The sequence below is a fragment of the Gadus chalcogrammus genome, chromosome 22, assembly GCF_026213295.1.
Source record: "Gadus chalcogrammus isolate NIFS_2021 chromosome 22, NIFS_Gcha_1.0, whole genome shotgun sequence".
In the NCBI taxonomy this organism is placed as follows: Eukaryota; Metazoa; Chordata; class Actinopteri; order Gadiformes; family Gadidae; genus Gadus; species Gadus chalcogrammus.
In genome coordinates this window covers 1,205,568-1,228,707 of record NC_079433.1, presented here as the reverse complement: position 1 = coordinate 1,228,707, position 23,140 = coordinate 1,205,568, and the positions used below count along the sequence as shown (strand labels likewise).

At 46.1% G+C, this 23,140-nt stretch overlaps 2 non-coding genes and 1 pseudogene across 2 annotated transcripts; all 3 read right to left on the bottom strand.

The window, feature by feature from the left end:
• Positions 1–6,742: 6,742 nt before the first annotated feature.
• Positions 6,743–6,907, bottom strand: LOC130376396 (U1 spliceosomal RNA). The gene has a single exon (XR_008894027.1). It is a non-coding gene; the product is annotated as a U1 spliceosomal RNA (small nuclear RNA).
• Positions 6,908–16,990: 10,083 nt separating this feature from the next.
• On the bottom strand, positions 16,991–17,181 carry LOC130376409 (U2 spliceosomal RNA). The gene has a single exon (XR_008894039.1). It is a non-coding gene; the product is annotated as a U2 spliceosomal RNA (small nuclear RNA).
• Positions 17,182–23,097: 5,916 nt separating this feature from the next.
• The window catches only part of LOC130376144 (basic proline-rich protein-like), a 175,953-nt pseudogene continuing 175,910 nt past the window's right edge, over positions 23,098–23,140 (bottom strand).

Here is a 23,140-nt window from a genome sequence, read left to right as displayed (position 1 = left end):
TTTGTTTTACTTTGTTAGCAAAAGATTTCGGGCAATCTCTGAAGAGATGGTTTGAGTCTCCACAGAGGTTGCACTTCCTGCCATTGGTACATTCTTCAAAAGAGTGTCCAATTTCTCTACATTTGCCGCAAACAACCTTGGTACACGCTTCCGCCAGGTGCCCTTGCTCGCCACACTTGCGGCAGAGCTTGGGCTGTCCCTGGTAGTGAATGTAGCCCCTGTTCTCTCCAAGAGCCATCATGGATGGGAGATGTTTCAGGCCCTGGAAGCCATGTGGGTCCCGCCATTGTTGTATGGGGACCCTCCATGAACAGTTCCAGATGCCATCCTCATCTCTCACCTTGGTGGCCTGGGCCCTCACAGTGCAGTATCTTGCCAGCCATATACAAATATCATCAGCATTTACAGTTTCATTGAACATCCTGACGATTACGGTTTTAATGGAATCGTCATTTAGTCTCTCCACTTCAAATGCTGAGAACTGGTCTTTTACCGTGTCGTAGCGTGTCCAAAATTCTTTGAGGGTTGTTGCGGCTGCGAAGCTAACATCGAATCCTTTGTTAAAGGGCAGAGTAAGAATACAATTCAAGTCGTTTGCGGTAAACTTCAGGATTCCTTGGATGTGCTTCCTTGAAAAATCAAGCCGGGACATCTGAATTAAAATTCCATTAATCGACTTAAATTTAAAACGTACACTGTGGTGCCTCCTCATGCCGGAAGGGTTAACCGACATGATGGAGACACCACACTCTTAACAATTTTAGAGGTTAAAAGCAATAAAACAGTGAGTAAACAAAGTAATATAGGCAACAATAAAATCCACTTACCTTATCGTTTAAACGAACTGGACAATGGTCTTCTTGGTAAAGGGTATCAGCAACTGGTAATTGACCCCACTTTACCAAAAAGATGGTGCAATATCCTCCTAACCTGCTATATAATTGCCACTAAATATGCAATATATAAACAGATAACGGAGGGGATCACTGTCTTAGCCAAAAGGCCGAGAAGCGATGCACACACATGCTCAGACCAAGAGGCTAGCTTCCCAGACACGTCGCTCCACTTGGCGGTTTAACAGACAACGACGAAACAAAAAAAAGACCAAGCAATCTGTGTGCGTGTTTGTAGCCGTTTCTCAATTCGCGTACTTGTGCGTGCTCGTGTGCTCGTGGACTCGTGAAACGTCATCAGTCATTGCCCGAGCACTGTTCCAATTCGAAGCACGCATCAAGCGAGTACTGTCGTAAAACCCGGAAGTGTTCTGGATGCGTGCTCGATATCGCCGTTTCACCGAGCATGCATCGGAGGTGGCTCGTGTGTGCTTGCTCCCGCTATAAATCCCAGGATGCATTTCGCACTCGCAGCAGTACGAGGGCGGACAATATGGAGAAGACGCACACAAGTTACAACTGTAGCTTAAGTTACTCTTAACTTATATATATATTTATATAATATATAATATATAGGCCTAATATAATAATAATAATAATATATCAATATATATATGTAAGGTCGTGTGTGTGTGTATAGCTTATACACATGACAGGACACTCATATCTTTTCAATTGTTATTCATTCAGAATATTTACATTCTATTTGAAAATGAAAGAGGCTGGGATTTTGTTTTACATCATTTGTTTATATTGTTCAGTAGTATATGCCTAAATGAGGCCGTAGGACAGTTAACGGACGAGCAGAGGTGGTGACGTCATCGAGTCCGCTGCTGTTCCAATTGCAGGTACGTACTCGCGTGCTCGCAAGTATGTGCTTGAAGTACAGACTTGCCAAGTACGTGCTAGCAAGTCATCGAGTCCGTAGTACGCGTGCTACGAATTGAGAAACGGCCTGTGTGTCTGTGAAAGCTGGAGAAATAAACCGAGGTCGCTACATCTCTTTGCTGCTGCCTGCTGGCAGTCTCACTATTCCGTCTGCATGTTTCACAAATGGAGTTTGGAGCAGTGGAGGCTTATATGAGACTACAGGTGAAGCAGTGAGTGAACGAAATGTTGAATGTATTTTCTTTCTTTCTTTATTATTTATTATGTTACCTTTTTAAATTAGACCAGTACGTGAGTGCACTGAATTTCGTTGTACTTCTGTCCAATGACAAATAAATATATATCTATAACACCCGGAACTCTATTGCAGCCAATGAGCTCGAGTTGAAAAAGAAAATAGCTTACAGCACGTGGTATTCCCCGGTGAAGCAGTCAACGGAGGATTCACTCAGGTAAATTTTATCCCCTGCATCGTTTGCTAGTTAATAATTAGACTTTTTTTTCTTTACGGTTTGTATTAAGCTGTTTCGATTTTGTAGAAAGAGAAAAGATTTCGACCGTATGAGTGGCCGTTTAGGACATAACTAATTGAGACACTCTCACACACATACCTATGAAACACTCTTACACTCACTACTGAAACGCTCACACACTCACTACTGAAACACTCACACATACATACATACTCTTCTGAAACACTTACACATACATATGAGAAACACACACGCATACATACATACCTCTGTGGCATATACACATACATATGAAATGCTTACATTCATACGAGTGAAACATTTATACGTATCTATCTGAAACACTCATGCAAGCACATATTTGTATAAATGTTTCAAATGTATGAATACGTTTTTCAGTTATATGTATGTATGCTCTTACATGAGGATGTGCAAGCGTTTCACATGTAGTATTCATACCAGTAATTTCAGTAGTGACGGTGAGAGCGTTTCAATAGTGAATGTAAGAGTGTTTCATAGGTATGTGTGCATGAAATTCCAAGGTCAAGGTCGGCATTTAAACCGGAAGGCGGGAACAAAGAGTGCATTTTTGAATAGCCAGAGCGCGCCAATCTGAGCCAAAAAACCTGAAATGTCAGTCACGCTCTTCACCGTTGGTTTAGATTGGCTGAAATGTCACGCTCTTCCCCGTTGGCTTAGAAACCGGCACTCTTTGTTCCCGCCTTCCGGTTTAAATGCCGACCTTGGAATTTCATGCACACATACCTATGAAACACTCTTACATTCACTATGGGGGGGGGGGGGGGGGGGGGTTTGTATCGTGAGCCTACGTACTTCATTGGGGGTTTCATTCCGTCTATACACGGCACCTTCTCAACGAGCACATTAGATCGGTCGCCCAATGACAGACTCTCTCTACAGTCAGATAATATTAACAATAATATATATATTTTTCTTTTTTTGCGACGAGGCAAAATACCGGACGTTTTTGGAATCCCTGCCGGACGCATTTTTTAGGTCTCGAAAAGAGGACATGTCCGGGAAAAAGAGGACGTCTGGTCACCCTATTCAGTAGTGAGTGTAAGAGTGTTTCATAGGTATGTGTGTGAGAGTGTCTCAATTAGTTATGTCCTAAACGGCCCCTCATACGACCGTGTCATAACACGGTCGTTGTGTATAAAGGGAAGGTTACGTTTTTAGCTGCTGGGTAGACTTTAGTCAACCTATCGCCGTTTTGTCGGTGAGCAACCATATTACCCGTGGGAAGTCTCGTTTTAATCGTGGCAATCTAAGCTTTCCAACGGTGTATGGCATTACTATATTCACCCAAGGGTTGTTGAAATAATAAGCTGATTAATGTGTGTTTTGTGACGATAGCTAGGCGCGGCTAACGACACTGTTTACAATAGTAAGGGCTACGTCGCATACCTGCAAACTTGTTGTTTTTCGGCGACAATCAACGTTTTCTTGGTCAATTTGATGTGGATATGTGTTAATATGGGTAAATGTGACTGTTGAGACAACAGCTGATGCGAGAGTAATTGTAACATGAAGCAATTTGGCGACCGTGTTAATCTCTTGACAATCTGGCGAGCTTGTTGTCCTAGGCTAATACACCAACAGCAGATTTCTGTATAATAAAGGGCTACATATTGTCAATCTAAATGATCTGCTTTTAGTTTTACTCATTTATTCATGTTTTACAGTACCAGATGGAACATCTGGCCTACAGCCTACACATCAGTGCACCGTGTGCGACAAGACATTCGGTGAAAAGTCCAACCTGGCGAGCCATCTGAAGATCCATGCAGACGCCAGGGAGACCTTTACCTGTGATGTCTGCGGGAAGAGCTTGGCCACTAAACCATCGCTGGTCAGCCATCAACAGCTACACCAGTACCCCAACATCATTTTGTACCGGCTAGGAGAGGCCAGGCTGTACTGTACAGAGGCAGCAAGGTCTGTGGCAGAGGCCCGCAGCAGCACTGTTGTTGACCCTAAATGGCTGGGTCTCAAGACAGCAGAGACCTTTGGAAAGGTCAGCTGGTCATCACGTTCGGGAAGCACGCCGGTCAGACCTTCAGGTGGCTTGTGGAGAATGATGTCGGCTGGCTGGTGTGGCTGCTGTTCCAGTACTGCCAGCAGGGAGAGCAGAACGAGCTGCTGAAGTGGCAGAAGGAGCGACTGCTCCGCCAGACCGGCCTCAGGTCCAGTACCGGCACATCCATCACCAGGCTGGAAAGAGACGTGGTGAGAAGCGGAGGTAAGTTGTCATAAGCACTTTGTTTCACCTGTTGGCTGTGGAAAGCAAATAGCACACACGTCATATCAATACTGATCACATGTGTATTTTATATTTCCAGATTATTTGTTGATGAGCCTGTGACTCCAGCGAACCGGCCCGTTCAGCCCACTGGGTTTGTCGTCCTCCACCCGGCTGAAGCCTGCTGCGCTCACCCCCATTCTGCCGAGGCCTCCTGCGCCCACCCACCTCCAGCCGAGGCCACCTGCTGCGTTGACCTACGGCCCACCCCCTGTGTCGGCAGCACCCATACTGCTGGTCCTCCCCGCACAGCCACAGGCCCCCTACGTCCTGTTTCGTGGGCCATCCTGCAGCCAGAGCCTTGTCCCTCCTGCACCAACAGTGAAGACATTCATGCCTAACAAGTCCTCAAGGCCATGTGGGGCTTGCCAAATGCCAAACTGTGGTGGACAGTGGAAGAGGTACAACCCTTTCAAGGACAAAGTGGCTGGAAGCATGCAGAAAATGTTTTCCTACTGTCCATCCACTAGGAAGTCCACTACCCCTGGCTTTTACAATGTGGTGTATGACAACTTTGAACACTTTAAGAGTGTCGTGGATGCAGAGTTGGACAGGAGGACTGTGTAAATACCTGGAAATGCGTGTGTGTATGTGTGTGTGTGTGTGTGTGTGTGTGTGTGTGTGTGTGTGTGTGTGTGTGTGTGTGTGTGTGTGTGTGTGTGTGTGTGTGTGTGTGTGTGTGTGTGTGTGTGTGTGTGAATAACTTACCTCTGTGATGCCACTGTTCCTGTGCCATCTGTAAGAGAGAGAAAGAGGCTTGTTTGTGTGTGTTTGTCTTTGTCTTTGTGTGTGTTTTTTAAAGTGCTTCATTAAGCACTATCTATTTATTTATATCGTTAAAAAAAAAGGCACTTTGCAGATTTACTTGAAGTTCTTTTGTTCGCTTTTTATTTATTATTATTTATATTGCTGTTAAAATTAACTTTGTAGTATCCATTCTGCTCTATGTTCAATATCGAGGCCAATCTTTTAAACCATAATCAGTTCCAATCTAACACAATCAGTTTACATACCCTTTAGTGGTTGTTCATGTTCAGATAATCTGTGTTTTTGTCATGCATGTTGTTTGTCTTTGTCAGCTTCATGTCTTTGTGATGTTTGTATGTATTTGTCTGCTTCAGTTTTAACAAAAGTTTGCTCAAGAAAACACAAAAGTGAGGAACAGCTTGAGCCATTATTTGTTGATTGGTCACCCGAGTCTATGGATAATCATGTTCATTATTGCACTTTAGCCTGTACAAGCCAATTGTTGATTTGTATCTTAAGTACAAGTGTGTGTGTGTGTGTGTGTGTGTGTGTGTGTGTGTGTGTGTGTGTGTGTGTGTTCTTTAATTGTTGAGTGTTTTTTATTATTATTAATGTTATTTATATGTGCCTGTCCTTGTGATGTGTGTATGTCTGTCAGCTCCATGTTTAACTAAATGTTTGCAAATGGTAGTACATGTTTGTCTCTCGTCTCATGCTCTCGTGTTCTCGCCTGTAGATCTGTACCTAGTCGTGGTGGGCGAGCTTTTAACTAAAATGATCTTGTTTATTTGTGTTTATATGGATTGCCTTTTCAATGAAACACATTCTGGTTGAAAAATAAAAGTTGTAAAAGTATTTTGGAGTCTCAGTGTGCTTGGGTTTCAGAAGGGGTGGGGTATTGGAAAGAAAAAACACACCAAAGAAATTAGAAGTCCTTGTGTCTTCACTCCCGCAACCAGAGGTGTGAATACACCCCCACTGTGATGGCTGCACTCCCTGTGTGGTCAAAACAATGAGTTCTGTGAATGGCTCTTATTATTTTTCTTAATTCAGCCCAAAAATGTAGCAATTTAACACTTTTCCACTTGATTGTATGAATCTCATCAGCTACATCCACTCAAAGTATGAAAATAATAAACAAAACATCCAGCAGACTAGTGGATTTTGATAATCTAGGCCTTGCACATGACATTTCTGAAAATAAAACCACCCACCAGTGGCCACCAGATGGAGCCGTCCGTTTTGATCGATCCCAGTGTTGAGGGATAGGGACTTTGGGGGGTCATGAGCCATTCCCAGGCGGTCACCCATCCAAGTACTAACCAGGCCGGACACTGCTTAGCCTCCGAGATCAGACGAGATCGGGCGTGCTCAGGGTGGTATCATTCATAGCTATTATTTCTTTAGAACAACATGATCAGGGGAGAGCGCGAACGCAGTCCCCCACTACCAGAAATTATGCAATCGAGATTCCCACATTTGGGGAATTCGCACGGGTCAGCAACAACCTCAGTGCAATGGCTGAGCCTCGCTATGGGTGAACCACCTTCTTGATCATGGTATCTCCCTTGCCAGGTAAGTATGAGTTGTACACGTTCAGGTGGGCTGAACGATGCCCACGCGTGTTCCCCAGGAGAACGGTTGCAAAGCATTCGGAGATGTCTAGACTTTAATAAACACTGTAGACCACCGGTCACACGATGACAGGCGAATCTGAAATCAGCGTGATGGAAGCATAACGAAAGGAAACCTGGAGGTCCGAGTTATCGACACCATAGGCGTCGATTACGGGGGGGACGGGGGGGACATGTCCCCCCCACTATTTGAAATACGAATTTTGTCCCCACCAGTTTTAAAAATGTGCAAACCAATTGCGACTGAAAAAATCCCCACATACTCAACCGAAATCGTCGAGTCTAAAATCATGCGATTGGCGCGCTCGAAGACATCATTTATTAGATAGGCCTACCTAATAAACCGTTGGAACACACAAAACCGGAACCCATAGCAACGCCGGTGAACAAACCCCGACTCCCGAGAAGCCCAATCCCTATGAGGTCCCCGCGCTACGGCCATCCGGAGGCACACAGAGCTTTTGGCCGTGATTGATATTATATATACAATCATATTATATTATATACTATTATATATAGAGCTCCGAGAGTCGCAAACGGCAACAATCACTTTCTCCTCCATGCTGCCGTACACCCCGGACTGCACTGCGCTGAGTTTGACGGTTGAACGCTGATTGGCTGTTACGTTACACATGTCACTCAGTGGCCACGCTGTTGAACGCTGATTGGCTGTCATCACGCGAAATTCGTGTCAAAGTTTAAATTTGTCGCGCCACAAATCCTCGTGAACGCGCTCGCCTGTGCACGGCGAAAGTGTGGCGCGACAAATCAAAAAAATTCGCCTGATACGCGTCTATACGTTCACTTTGTATGGGATCTTGTCGTCCCGTTGCGTTTGGTGTGAACGCACTGGAGAAGTTTCAAGACAGACAGCCAAAATTGACATTTTTATTCAGAAAATAGCCGGTCCTTTTGCTTCCTATAAAAAGCATGTTTGTGACACTGGATATCGATATGGATACGTCATCTAGCCTGCATGTGGAGGGCCACATAAGGTAAGAAATTGGTTTACGTAATCTTTGCTGCTGGTTCTGTTTGCTCGTGAATCGTGATGACCTGGCCAAAGGTTACCCACGGTCCTAAGCGATTGTGATCTGATTCTGGTTGGTGCTCCAGTTAGTATGCATTGTATATATAGATTGCAGCTAGTAGCAGCTACACACGGTGCGATTGCTATGCCAATGTGGTTATAGTTGGTTTTGTCTGATTGAGATATGTGACGACTTGGAGCCCGGTAGGCCTAACCTGACATAAATATGTTCTCGCATAACCTGTGTGATTATCCTAAACTGAAGGGGATTTTATTTGTGGACAATTTTCTTATGATGTTGTAACGAGTGAAGGCTACATTGGTCCTTCGCAAGTGTTTACTGGTGGTCAGGATTTGGCAGATGCAATTCTCCTCTGGGTGCTTGTATTTTTCTTTTTTTCTTTAATGCAGCATAACATATGCTACCAGCAGCCCTTGCTCGTCTTCAAAAGGCTGATGCTCAGTACCTCGTTTCATTTCGTACCCCCTTTACAGTCTGGCATTGTTTGTCTGGTAAACTGGTTTGTCTGGTTGATGTCAAGATAAGTGTTAAATTGCCAACACTGTTCTTTGTCCTGTGTGTATTAGTATTAGGCCTACATATCCCGAGCCAATACCCTGGTGTTTCCAACACCGTTTTGCAAAACAAGCCAAAACACAAACTGTGGTTTTCAACTTTTATTGTTCGAATAGGATCTTCATAGGGCTGGCCCGAATGCCATTTTTCAGGCTTCGAATACTCGTTGGTTTTTACGAGCGAATATTCGAATACTCGTTCCAGAAAAAAACACTATCAAAAACAACATTAATAATCCTTATATACTCCCTGGAACCGATTTTGACAGTATCTGCATATTTTGTTGAAGATTGAATAGCTTTTGAACGTTAATTAGTAGGCCTAAGTAGGTTGAAGTTCCTTAGTTTTTCCCCGTGAAAGCGAACAGCTGTTGCTCCGTTCCAAATCAGCTGTTCTCTGCCATCTCAGCCCTTAGGGGAGCTTTTCAATTCATCCTGGAACGTGCATCTTTTCAGGGAATTTGTACAATAAATCCATAACAAATACCGAATATTGATTGTCCTATGTGTCCATATTATATCCATTATATTGACCGGGTATTCCCAGACGCTCACGCTCTGCAGCAAGCCAGTCAGTTGATTGGCGCGGCGCTGTACAGCGAACGTAAACAAACAACTAAGCTAAGGTTTTAAGTATTACTTTTCCTCCAGAGATCCCGCTAATGTTGTGTTATAAAGTAAAGGGAAACAAGATATCTATTCTTCCTCCACCTCTCTCGCTTCTCTGCTTGGTGTCGCTGACGCTTATAGTTTGCCTCCCTCCCTCGGGTAAAGTCACGTACGTGGAAAAAAAAAATAACGAAGCTCCGAATACTGATTTAAGCTTCAAATACTAATTTTCCGAACCTGTATTCGAATAATTTCAACACCTGACAATACACTGTAGAGCATATTGTAATGCAGCGTTGAATGGATGAATAGCTTACATAAGGGTACCCAGCACTTTTCAGACCACACTCAAGCTTATGGTTATTGTCCCCACCACTTCTAAAAACAAACTGACGCCCTTGTCGACACGCCACAGAAAGAATCCTTTTTTCTTTCTTAAACAACAGAATAGTGGTGGCGAGATGATGCCTCATGAAACGTCAAAGCCTCGCAGCCAGGTGAACCATCAAAGTGGTTCGACCTCGAAGCTTCAAATGAGTACGCTAGTGTGGCGGGGCTCAGTGCAACAGTCAATATTAACGAGGGGAGGGGGAAATAACTAAAGAGGGACCGACAACGCCACCTGGGGAATTACACCCCAGGAAATATAGAACAAAGAAAGTTAAACTATGATATTACAGAAATAATAAGGACACAGGTTCAAGAACTAAAGAGGCAGAGACAATAACTATATTAACCGTTTCTTTTATTACAATAACTAAATAAAGAAAACAGGATCAAAACCAAACCAAACTGCAAAACAGGGGTTAAGTAACCCAGCAAACCAAAGGTCAAACAATGAAACAGAAAAGGGAAAATAACACAAAAGCAAACTTAAGCAAAGCAACCAAAACAAAATAGCAAACGGAACCAAAACAAAACAAAACAGCTAACCAGAACAACTAAAACCATACAAAACAGCAGCAGGGGATCCTAAAAACAAGAGACACTAATTAATAAAAGTTCAAATGGGAACTCACAACTATTAAAAAGCGGGGACCCTACTCACCACCCTAGGAGGAAACCAACAGAGGCTGACTTTAGCCATCTTGGCCCTTTTATCTGCACCTGGGTGCAGGAGGAGGAGCTTAGATGGGGTTGCATTCACAACCCCTACTGAGGTTCACCACAATCTACCCCCTGGGTTTTTAATCGTCGGCCCGACGATTTACATTTACTGCCATGGCCTAAACACCACACAGCCACTAAGCACGGGCATCAGAGAGTCAGCAGCCCCTATTGCTCTACTTCCAGCCGCTTGAGGTTGGTGGTGGAGGTTGTGGTGCGTCCCGGCATTGGTCCGGTTGGTCCTTCTGGGGGGTGCCTCACTGGTGCCCGGAAAAACAGCAGTTATATCAGGTAAATAACTTGCTTGGTGTTGGCTAGAAGGTGGTACCTGCACTTCTGGTGGAGTTTGTGGAGGGGTGGCTTGGGTTTGCCGACTTGGTTGGCTGTCCAATCCTGAAGGAGCCAGTAGGAACCATTCACCATCCTGTGCAGTCCCATCTATAAGAGGCGATTCTACCTCCTGGAGTGGCTCGCTAGAAGGGCAGTCAGTCACATGATCCAAATTTCTTTTAAGTAATACACGATGAACATGTTTTACCTGATGTAGGTCAGTTACAGGGGCAATGGAGTACACTGGTCCTTGTCCTGATGGGGCCTTCAACACCTTGTACACTACAGAGCTCCAGATGTCCTGAATCTTGTGGCGACCTCTTAGCCCGACATTTCTAAGGAATACCAGCTCTCCTTCTTGTAAGGATGGATCCCGCACATGTTGATCATGATTCTTCTTGCGTCGCTCAGCCGCAGCCGCGAGATTCTTGGTGGCACCCTCAAATGCATGGCACAGCCGGTACTGGTGTTCAACAATCCAATCATGGGCACTGCCAGCTACAGGTTCCTGCACTCTGCCCAAAAGGAAATCAACAGGTAACTGGGGGTCTTGCCCAAACATCAGAAAAAATGGGGACTCTCCAGTGGACTGATGTGCTGTTGTGTTATATGAGAATGTCACTTGTGGGAGGTAGCAGGACCAATCCCTCTTTTTGGTAACAGGAAGGGTGCGTAGGAGGTTGTGGAGGGTGCGATTGAAACGCTCACATTGGCCATTACCAGCTGGATGGTATGGAGTGGTGTGGCTTTTGTCTATACCATACATACCACAGAGCTGTTGGATGAGTTGGCTCTCAAAGTTTCTGCCTTGGTCCGAATGAATACGCCCTGGTACCCCAAACTTATAGAACCACTCATTCACCAACACCTGCGCCACTGTGGTAGCCCTTTGGTCATGGGTTGGGACTGCTTGAGTGTACTTGGAAAAGACATCCGTCATGACAAGGACATTCTCCATCCCATTCCTGGATGACTCCAATGTTGTGAAGTCAACAGCGAGTATCTGATTTGGGCGAGAAGCAAGTAGATGTCCCATGTATGTACGAGTAGCAGGATGAGTATCTTTGGCTACCTGACATCGTTCACAGTCCAGACACCATTGCTTGATGTCCTGGTGCATCCCTGGCCAATAGCACCGCTGCCGTACCAAGTCGGTTGTCCGTTCGACACCTTGATGCCCATGCTCCTGATGCAGCTGATGAAGGACCTGATTCTTGAGCGACATGGGGAGCACCAATTGAAGGAGATCCCCCGCTTTGGGGTGGCAGACTGTGCGATGCAATACTCCATCTTTTTGCATCATTCGATCCCACTGTCTGACTAGCCCAAGCACTTCCTTGGAGGTCTGGTGCCGTTCAGCTGCATCTGGGCCCTTCTTCCGGGTCCAAAACCTCAGGAATTCCTTGATGGCAGGGTCAACTTCCTGTAAGATACATAAATCAGATGGGGAGTGAGAGGGGAAAACAGTGATGGTGGCCTGGGTAGCCCTGATTGTCTGATCAGGTTTAAAGAACTGCTTCAGTGGTTCTGGGACATGACTGCCAGAGGCTACAAGTTCAGAGTCAGTAGCCCTGGGTGGGTGCTGTCGGGAGAGTGCATCTGCATTTTGATTACTTCGACCAGGCCTGTACTTGATGGTGAAATCAAATGCAGCAAGTTGTGAAGCCCAACGCTGTTCTGTAGCACCTAGCTTGGCTGTAGACAAGTGGCTGAGAGGGTTATTGTCCGTGAACACCACGCATTTTTGGCCAAGCAGGTAATCTCTGAATTTTTCGGTAAGGGCCCACTTAAGGGCCAGAAACTCCAATTTCATTGAGCTGTAATTACTCATGTTTCTTTCCGTAGGTCTGAGGCCCCGGCTAGCATAAGCTATAGGTCTGACCCTGCCATCCTGATTTTGGGAGAGCACAGCCCCGAGCCCACTGTAGCTGGCATCAACTTCTAGGATGAAAGGCAAGGAGAAGTTGGCATAGGCCAGAACTGGAGCACTCACAAACCTACTTTTAAGGCCTTCAAAACTCCGCTCACACTCCTCCGTCCATGCAACAAGTAGGCTCTCTTTAGATGGTCTCCTGGATTTTGTGCCATTCATTTCAGCCACCAGGCGATGCAAGGGTGCGGCCAACTTGGCAAACCCATCGATGAAGCGTCTGTAGTAGCTTGCAAAACCCAAGAAGGAACGCAACTCTGACACATGGTTAGGTCGCTGCCACTTTGAAACAACGTCTATTTTGCCAGGGTCAGTAGACACACCATCCTTTGATATGATGTGCCCCAAGTAGCTCACCTCTGGTTTGAAAAAGCAGCACTTTTCCCACTTGGCTTTGAGATTTTCTTGCTGCAGGCGGCCTAGTACAGACTCCAAGCGTTCGACATGCTCTGTTACTGTTGAGGAGAAAACAACAATATCATCCAGGTAAAGCAACAATGACTGACAGTGCTGATCTCCAAAGATCCTCTCCATTAACCTCTGGAAGGTACTTGGGGCATTGCACAACCCAAAGGGCATCCGGTTCCACTCAAACAGCCCAAAGGGTGTGCAGAATGCAGTCTTCATTTTGTCCTTTTCAGTGACTGGTACTTGGTTGTACCCAGCAGCAAGGTCCAGGGTGGAGAACCAGCAGGCTCCTGACAGGGAGTCAAGGGACTCTTCAATGCGGGGCAAGGGAAAGGCATCCTTGCGGGTCTTACTGTTTAAGAGCCGGTAGTCCACACACAAGCGGAGGCTGCCATCCTTTTTCTTGACCAGCACGATGGGGGAAGCAAAGGGGCTACTACTTTCTCTAATAACCCGTGCCTCAAGGAGCTGGTGGATGTGGGCCTTGGCTGCTTCGTACTCTGAAGGGCGGATGCGCCGATATCTTTGGCGTACCGGTACCTCATCCTCTAAAGGAATGTCATGAGAAATAAGGTTAGTGCAGCCTATATCTCCCTCGTTTGCAGAAAATACGTCACTGTACTTGTGCAATAAGGTTCTGACCTGACCTTGCTCCTGCTCTGATAGAGCTGTTAGATCAACTGCAGCAATCTTATCCTGCACTTCATTAGTTAATGTCTGGGAGGAAACTGTGGCTGCTAATTCCCTCTCCTCAAGCCCTGCAGGTAAACTCACGAGATGGGCATTACTTAGGGTGCCTAGGACAGCACTGGGGTAGAGTAAAACATCCTGAATCCCTACATTGACAATCGGGATGTAAACAGTACCTCTACTCACACGGACCAGTGCTGGGGAGGCTAGTAGCCCTGAAGGCAGGCCATTACTCAGGGGCTCGAATAAGGCATAATTTGCTAAATGTTGTGAACAGGAGGCGGCAACAATTTTCAAGGTACCCCCGGGGTCTCTGCATACCCTCCCTCCCTTTACTTTTACACGACCTGAGCAATCCAGAGGGGTAGTAGCCTGAATTTGGTGACACTGCTGGAGGGCGTGCTGAATTAGGGGGGGAGCCTGCAGCACAGAAGGTAGGTTAAAAAGAGCAGGGCCATGCCGTACAAACAACTCCAAGTAACATTCCTTAATTATGTTCATTCCCAGCACACCAGGAACTGTAGCTGTACTGTTTTGGGGATCCTTTACCACCAAAACCCCCCGCTTAACAATTTCTTTGCCACAAAGCTGCACATCTAACTCAAGGTATCCTATGTAAGGTATGGCCATCCCATTAGCAGCAGTCAGCCTTAACCAGTTACAGGAATGGAGTTTTTCTGAGCCCCAGGGTTCAAAATGCTTTACAAAGAAACTCTCTGTTATTGTTGACACCATTGACCCTGTATCAACCAGGCATGGAATCTCCACCCCACCCATATTTATGATAATATTGGGGCAAGCTGAAACCAAATTTCCCGGATCATGGACATGAGACTTGGAGCAAGTAGAGCCCCCACCTGAACTTTGGCTCAACAGTTCAGGGGGTGAAAGTTTCCCTGGTTAGGTGGACAGCGCTCATCCCTAGAGCTGGATTGTACTGCTGTGGTAGCTAGCTTGGATGACGCAGCTACATGGGCACCATTACACTCCCTAGCAAAATGACCAGGCTGTTGGCACCTCCTACAGATAAGGTTTTTCTTATCATACTGGGGTCTAGGGGCATGAGTGATGGCTGCAAGACTTCTGGTAAGCTGGTTTAGCTGCTCTTGCTGAGTCTGAAGGATTTCTTTTAACTCCCCTAGCTCGGAGCTACCTGATGGGTTACCCACCCTGCTGTGGCTTGGATTGACTCCCTGGACAGTGTGCTGAAACCCAAAAAAAGAGGGGACAGAGTGACTTCTACCTCTCCCACCCCCTGGCATTCCCTCCTGTTCCCACCTAATGGCCTCACTGCGGACATCTATCAGGGTGGTAGTAGGGTGGCCTCGAACAAATTGTTTAAGCTCTCTGCGAAGAGTACAATCAGACACATGTTCCACAAATTGATCTCTGAGTAATACATCTTTGTTGGGTAGACCATTGGGGGCTTTCTTTACAACCTTCTCTATCAGACTCATTAGTGCATGTGAAAATTCTTGCAGGGTTTCTCCCTCTTGTTGCTTCCTAGAAAAGAAATCTTCCTGCAAAGACACATATGATCTAGTACACCCATACTGTTCCTGAAGTATAGCTAGGACCTTGTCTGGATCTTCCTTTTCTGTCCGAGATCTGTATTTAACTTCCTCTCTGGCCTCTCCTTCCAGGTGATCATAAATGAAAATTGCTTTCTCAACTGATGACAAACGCCTAGAACGTGTACAAGCCTGAAGCTCTTCAACCCACTCAACAATATTGAGGCCTGTTCTACCCCTAAACATGGGGCACTTCCGGTCTCTGGGTACAAAAATCAGTCTCTCGTTTACTGGGTTCCTTGGGGCAGAGGCACTCGTTGATGCCGCACTGGGCCCTGGCTGGTTGCCTTCTCGTTCATCACGCATCTGTCGATTCTCAGCTTGAAGCTGCGTTATCAAGTCTTTTAGCTGGGAGAGTTCCTCCTCCATGATGGAAGAGAGAAGAGATTATCAGGGTACAATTCACGGATCCTTCGAGGACCTGCTGCCGTTTTGTAGAAATAATAAACCTTAACAAACTACGTACAAATCAATTGGGTTGTGGAAAAAAAAAATGAAAACTACAAGTCTCTGCCTGAAAGTAATCCTGCCGACAACGCCAAGATGTGGCGGGGCTCAGTGCAACAGTCAATATTAACGAGGGGAGGGGGAAATAACTAAAGAGGGACCGACAACGCCACCTGGGGAATTACACCCCAGGAAATATAGAACAAAGAAAGTTAAACTATGATATTACAGAAATAATAAGGACACAGGTTCAAGAACTAAAGAGGCAGAGACAATAACTATATTAACCGTTTCTTTTATTACAATAACTAAATAAAGAAAACAGGATCAAAACCAAACCAAACTGCAAAACAGGGGTTAAGTAACCCAGCAAACCAAAGGTCAAACAATGAAACAGAAAAGGGAAAATAACACAAAAGCAAACTTAAGCAAAGCAACCAAAACAAAATAGCAAACGGAACCAAAACAAAACAAAACAGCTAACCAGAACAACTAAAACCATACAAAACAGCAGCAGGGGATCCTAAAAACAAGAGACACTAATTAATAAAAGTTCAAATGGGAACTCACAACTATTAAAAAGCGGGGACCCTACTCACCACCCTAGGAGGAAACCAACAGAGGCTGACTTTAGCCATCTTGGCCCTTTTATCTGCACCTGGGTGCAGGAGGAGGAGCTTAGATGGGGTTGCATTCACAACCCCTACTGAGGTTCACCACACTAGGGACAAGGAATGAAATGATGATGAAAGAAAGAGTTTCCTGTGATGATGTGATGTTTGCTTCGTACAACATCAAAACGTTTAAGAATTAAAGTCATTTCAGTGATACGTGTGAGTGTGCCGTTCATAAATATCTCCCGAGCTCATGGTAGAGAACAAATCATTTGACAAAGGTTTTAAGTCATCCCGGGCAAAATAGATTGTCTTATAACTACAGTAGCCTACTAATAATTGTAATAATAGAACTGCATGATGTCTGAGAACGAGTGTGATTAATTACATAGCCATAAAAGTGATCTTGGAACTGGGTAGGGTCTTCTTTTTGTAGAAATGTGCCAATTGTGAACCCATATCGCGGAACAGCCCGAGATGAAGCCTCGAACGTCACGCGCCACGTCATTTCGCCTATGTGATACGGAGCTTCGCTGGGGGAGGAGCCGAGGTACTCGACACACGCCCCGATGCCTCGACGCAAACCATAACATCACTACAACAGAATATCGTTGGAGCAATTGTAAACAGTGCGTTTGTGAATTGTAAATGACACTTTATTGTCTACAGGCGGACGGGTGTACTCTCAGGAGGAGTTTAGTTTTGTTTTTCACAGTGAGAGAGGGGTGCACCGGTCCTGGAGTTACTGCAATACCAGGTCGATGCGTGGAGTGGACGGAGCAAGCCCCTTTTCCATCTCCCAGTTCGAAAAATCAATTTAATATATGGTCCCCGGGTAGGGGACGTATCAGATATTAAACTGATAAGAACAGATACTACACTTGATCTTAGCCAAAAGGCCGAGAAGCGATGCACACACATGCTCAGACCAAGAGGCTAGCTTCCCAGACACGTCGCTCCACTTGGCGGTTTAACAGACAACGACGAAACAAAAAAAAGACCAAGCAATCTGTGTGCGTGTTTGTGTGTCTGTGAAAGCTGGAGAAATAAACCGAGGTCGCTACATCTCTTTGCTGCTGCCTGCTGGCAGTCTCACTATTCCGTCTGCATGTTTCACAAATAGAGTTTGGAGCAGTGGAGGCTTATATAATAATAATAATAATACATTTTATTTATAATGCACTTTATATTCAAGAATCTCAAAGTGCTTCAGAGAAAAAAATACCAAAAAACTATTAAAAAGGGGGAACCTCAAAGAAAGTTTAGCTAAATGCTCTTTTAAAGAGATGGGTTTTGAGGTTCCGTTTAAAAAGAGCTGTAGTCTGTGGAGCCCTCAGGTGGTCAGGGAGGGCGTTCCATAGTCTAGGGGCAGCAGCAGAAAAGGCCCGATCACCCATGGTGCACAGCTTCGTATGTCGGGTTTGGAGGGTGTGAGTGGATCCTGAACGGAGTGTACGTGAGTTTGTCGGGGGGGTGAGGAGTTCCTGAAGGTAGAGGGGGGCAAGTCCGTGAAGGCACTGGTGGGTGAGGAGGGAGACCTTGTACTCAATTCTGAGTGAGACAGGGAGCCAGTGCAGTGATTTCAGGATGGGGGTGATGTGGTCATGCTTGCGCACCCTCATCAGGACCCTGGCAGCACTGTTTTGAATGTATTGGAGCCTCTGGATGCTCTTGCCAGGGATCCCAATGAGGAGTGCATTGCAGTAGTCCAACCTGGAGGAGACAAAGGCATGGACGAGCTTCTCTGCATCAGCCAGGGTGAGTGATTGGCGGAGTTTGGCGATGTTCCTGAGGTGGTATAAAGCTGTCTTACAGAGGTGTTTGATGTGGGTGTCAAAATTAAGTTGTGGGTCCATTTTAACACCGAGGTTGGTGACGGATGTGGAAAGGGGGATGTTTTTGCCAGAGAAGGTGATATTGGTGATGGTGGGGGAGCGGAGCTGATGTGGCGTGCCAATAAGGATGGCTTCCGTTTTATGGCTGTTAAGTTGTAGGAAGTTGAGCTTCATCCACGCCTCTATCTCCTCCAGGCAGGTGGTCAGTGTGGATGTTGGCAGAGGGGCAGAAGAAGTGGGGGTTGTCCTGATGTAGAGCTGTGTATCATCAGCATAGCAGTGGTAAGACAAGCCATGCCTGCTAATGACACTACCCAGGGGGAGCATGTACAGTGAGAACAGTGTGGGGCCCAACACCGAGCCCTGGGGGACACCGCAGGTGACGTTGTTGGTGTGTGATTTTGCTTTGCCCAGGGCAACGTGCTCAGTTCTGTCAGTGAGGTACGAGGTGAACCAGTTCTTTACATTTCCTGATAGTCCAATGGTGTATTGCAGGCGGTGAAGGAGAATATTGTGGTCAACCGTATCAAAAGCAGCTGTTAAGTCCAGGAGGATGAGGAGAGATGGGGAGCCGGTGTCTGCTGCCATCAGGAGGTCATTTGTGACCCTGACCAAGGCTGTTTCTGTACTGTGGCCATAGCGGAAACCAGACTGGAATTTTTCAAACAAGTGATGTTGTATGAGGTGATCCTGGAGTTGTGCTGCAACTGTTTTTTCCAGAAGTTTTGACAGAAATGGGAGATTTGAGATGGGCCTGTAGTTGGAGAGGACTTCTGGATCAAGGGTAGGTTTTTTTAATGTTGGTCTGATGACAGCAGTTTTTAATGCAGATGGGATATGGCCGGCCAGGAGGGAGTGGTTAATGATATTGGTGATGAGTGGAGAGACAGCAGAGATGTTGGCCTTCAGCAGAGCTGTAGGGAAGGGGTCTAGTGCACAAGTGGATGGCTTCATTTTCCTGATGACGTCCTCCACCTCTTCCTTTGTGATGCTGGAGAAGGAGCAGAGGGTCTGCACAGAGTCAATCGGTGGGTCAGCAGTTTGAAGGGGCAGGGCAGTAGTGATGGAGAGGTGTGAGCGGATATTATTCACTTTTTGTTTAAAAAAGTTGATGTGCATGTTGCACCTCTCCGTGGTGACATCAGATTGGGATGGTAAAGGGGGTTTGAGAAGGTGATGAACAGTTGAAAAGAGCTGTTTGGAGTTACCAGGGCTATTGTTGATTATTGCGGAATAGAACCTGGACCGTGCATTATTCAGGGCTTCAGCATATGCCCTCCCGTGTTCCCTGTATGCCTGTTTGTGAACGGTCAGACCAGAGGCCTTGAGTCGTAAATTTTATCCCCTGCATCGTTTGCTAGTTAATAATTAGACTTTTTTTTTTACGGTTTGTATTAAGCTGTTTCGATTTTGTAGAAAGAGAAAAGATTTCGACCGTGTCATAACGTGGTCGTTGTGTATAAAGGGAAGACGTAGAGGTTACGTTTTTAGCTGCTGGGTAGACTTTAGTCAACCTATCGCCGTTTTGTCGGTGAGCAACCATATTACCCGTGGGAAGTCTCGTTTTAATCGTGGCAATCTAAGCTTTCCAACGGTGTATCGCATTACTATATTCACCCAAGGGTTGTTGAAATAATAAGCTGATTAATGTGTGTTTTGTGACGATAGCTAGGCGCGGCTAACGACACTGTTTACAATAGTAAGGGCTACGTCGCATACCTGCAAACTTGTTGCTTTTCGGCGACAATCAACGTTTTCTTGGTCAATTTGATGTGGATATGTGTTAATATGGGTAAATGTGACTGTTGAGACAACAGCTGATGCGAGAGTAATTGTAACATGAAGCAATTTGGCGACCGTGTTAATCTCTTGACAATCTGGCGAGCTTGTTGTCCTAGGCTAATACACCAACAGCAGATTTCTGTATAATAAAGGGCTACATATTGTCAATCTAAATGATCTGCTTTTAGTTTTACTCATTTATTCATGTTTTACAGTACCAGATGGAACATGCCTACACATCAGTGCACCGTGTGCGACAAGACATTCGGTGAAAAGTCCAACCTGGCGAGTCATCTGAAGATCCATGCAGACGCCAGGGAGACCTTTACCTGTGATGTCTGCGGGAAGAGCTTGGCCACTAAACCATCGCTGGTCAGCCATCAACAGCTACACCAGTACCCCAACATCATTTTGTACCGGCTAGGAGAGGCCAGGCTGTACTGTACAGAGGCAGATTAATTAAGAAAGTCATGTAACTTTGTTCACATTTAGTCTACTCTGCTAAATATATATGTAAGGGATAATGCCCGACGAGGTGTCCATTATCAGGAATTAATGGACGACGTGGAGGCGTGAACCGTCCGACGCGTAGCGGAGGACGGTTGCCTCCGCGAAGTCCATTAATTCCTGATAATGGACACCTCGAAGGGCATTATCCCGCTTATACCACGGTCACTTACCAACGGTGACCAAATTAAGACCATTCATTTATATTTTCATGCGTTTTACAATCTGAATGTAAAGTTTTCCACAAAACATACATTTGTTTCCCTGGTTATGCCTGAGGGTCCGACTAATACCCGGAACCACCATTACACGCCCGTTGGGTTCTCATGCAATGGAAACGTTGTTCACTCCTCCAGTAATTAGGACGGACCATAGCTACGACTTTAGAACGGGAGGTAGCGGGAGGTATTATAGTCCGCTGAGCTTTGTTTTGTTTCCCGTTGCTATGGTTACTACTATTTTAGAGACGATACGCCAGCTAGCGCATTAATTGAGAACGGTAAACAGACAATTTGACGGAACTACTTGTCCAGGTGTCCGTATATCAGGAGTTAATGCACACCCTGCATCCAATCAGAATCGAGTATTCCCGCAGACCGTGGTATAAGTAGGGATAATGCATAGAACGCCGGTCATTATCGGGAAAATAAGCCCCACCAGGGCGAACAGTACACCGACGCGCAGCGAAGGTGTCTTGCTTCGCCCTGAAGGGTCTTATTTTCGATATTGACCGGCGACGTTCTATACATTAGCCCGCTTATTACAAGGCTCCTGCCAAAACGAAAAAATAACTTCACATGCTGTGTCTTTTTTACAATTTATTCGTTACCAGCATTCGTAGTGTTGATCAGCAGAGGGGTCACCGGACCCATGCAAGTGAACGGAGCGTTCCACGGCATTGAGAAGACCCGTGTAATAAAGACCTAGGCTATAATATTTCTGTTTATGGCATAGATTTCTCCTCAGATTAGGCTAATAAACCAATGATAAAATAAAAATAAAACGCTCGATCAAAGGCCCGGCCCGAGGATAGTGGTGGGAAATATCGACCCGACCTGGCCCGCGTCGGGCTCGGGCTCGGGCAGAGAATCTAAACACTGACTAGAACTAGGCCTACTTAGCAGGTGTCTGTAGGCCTATATCAGGAGATAATACACACCCTGCAGCCAATCAGAATACGAGTATTCCCCCAGACTGTGGTATAAACAATATTATTCACGAGTTATAATCAACCCCTACACATCAATATTAATGATAACCCATTAAATACGGTATGATTTCTAGATGTCACGTCCGCTCGCGACACTGGACTTGCGAGGCATCGACGCGGACTTCCATTCACATAGCCAAAAACAAGACAATAGATCTATGGCTAGATCAAAACATCAAGACGTACAATTCTAAAAAGAACAGATGAAGCAGCTACCCTTTTTTCCTTGGCGGTTTGCCTAGAGAGCAGCGCACCTGCATTTAATATATCCGTGAATTGTAACAATTTCTCAGAATCAAAGGTGAAAGTAAAAACGGGTGGCCTAAAGCTGTCATATTGCTCACAGACAAGTTTAAGTAGAAACGGGTGGCCAAAAGCTGTCATATTGTTAGTTATCACAGACAATTTTTAACAATAAATGTTCTTAAGGGACATTAGGGAGAACGCTCCCGGACAGAACCTTAGTTTGGAGGTCGTGCTTAGTGACACGACAAATACTTCCAATTGAAATACATGGGTTTGAAATTTGTGCTTTTTGACACAAACATTTTGAAAATACGTGTCCCTGATCACGTTTCAATAGATTAAATAACGTGACAGTGTCACGTATTTTCGTGAGACCGGGTTGCGTGGTCCGGGTGAGTCAGAGGAGCGTGGTTCTGGAGGGCGCTGGGGGCAGAGGGCCGTGGTCTGGGTGAGTCAGAGGAGCGTGGTTCTGGAGGGCGCTGGGGGCAGAGGGCCGTGGTCTGGGTGAGTCAGAGGAGCGTGGTTCTGGAGGGCGCTGGGGGCAGAGGGCCGTGGTCTGGGTGAGTCAGAGGAGCGTGGTTCTGGAGGGCGCTGGGGGCAGAGGGCCGTGGTCTGGGTGAGTCAGAGGAGCGTGGTTCTGGAGGGCGCTGGGGGCAGAGGGCCGTGGTCTGGGTGAGTCAGAGGAGCGTGGTTCTGGAGGGCGCTGGGGGCAGAGGGCCGTGGTCTGGGTGAGTCAGAGGAGCGTGGTTCTGGAGGGCGCTGGGGGCAGAGGGCCGTGGTCTGGGTGAGTCAGAGGAGCGTGGTTCTGGAGGGCGCTGGGGGCAGAGGGCCGGGACTGATATGGTTTAATATGAGAGGGAGGATTAAACCCACTGCTAGCTGGAGGAGGACCGGTGAACAATACAGCATGAATGAGACACACACACACACACACACACACACACACACACACACACACACACACACACACACACACACACACACACACACACACACACACACACACACACACTCTTCTGTTGTCCATCGAGTCCGATGATGACGTCCATCTTTGTCTTTTACCGGTGGGTTCTCTGATGGCTAAATAGCCCAATCCTGGATCCACAGGCTCTGTTGCAGGTGGGGCATGTATACATTGTATTGGTGTTGCTGGCAGTCATGGGTGTGGGTGTGTTTCTCCTGAGCCCTCTTTGATGTCTTCTGGCAGTCCTTTCTTCCTCCAATGTATTGGTCCCATCTAGACACAGCTACCGCCAGGAGTTGCGGTCAGCAGCCATGTTCTCCAGGTCT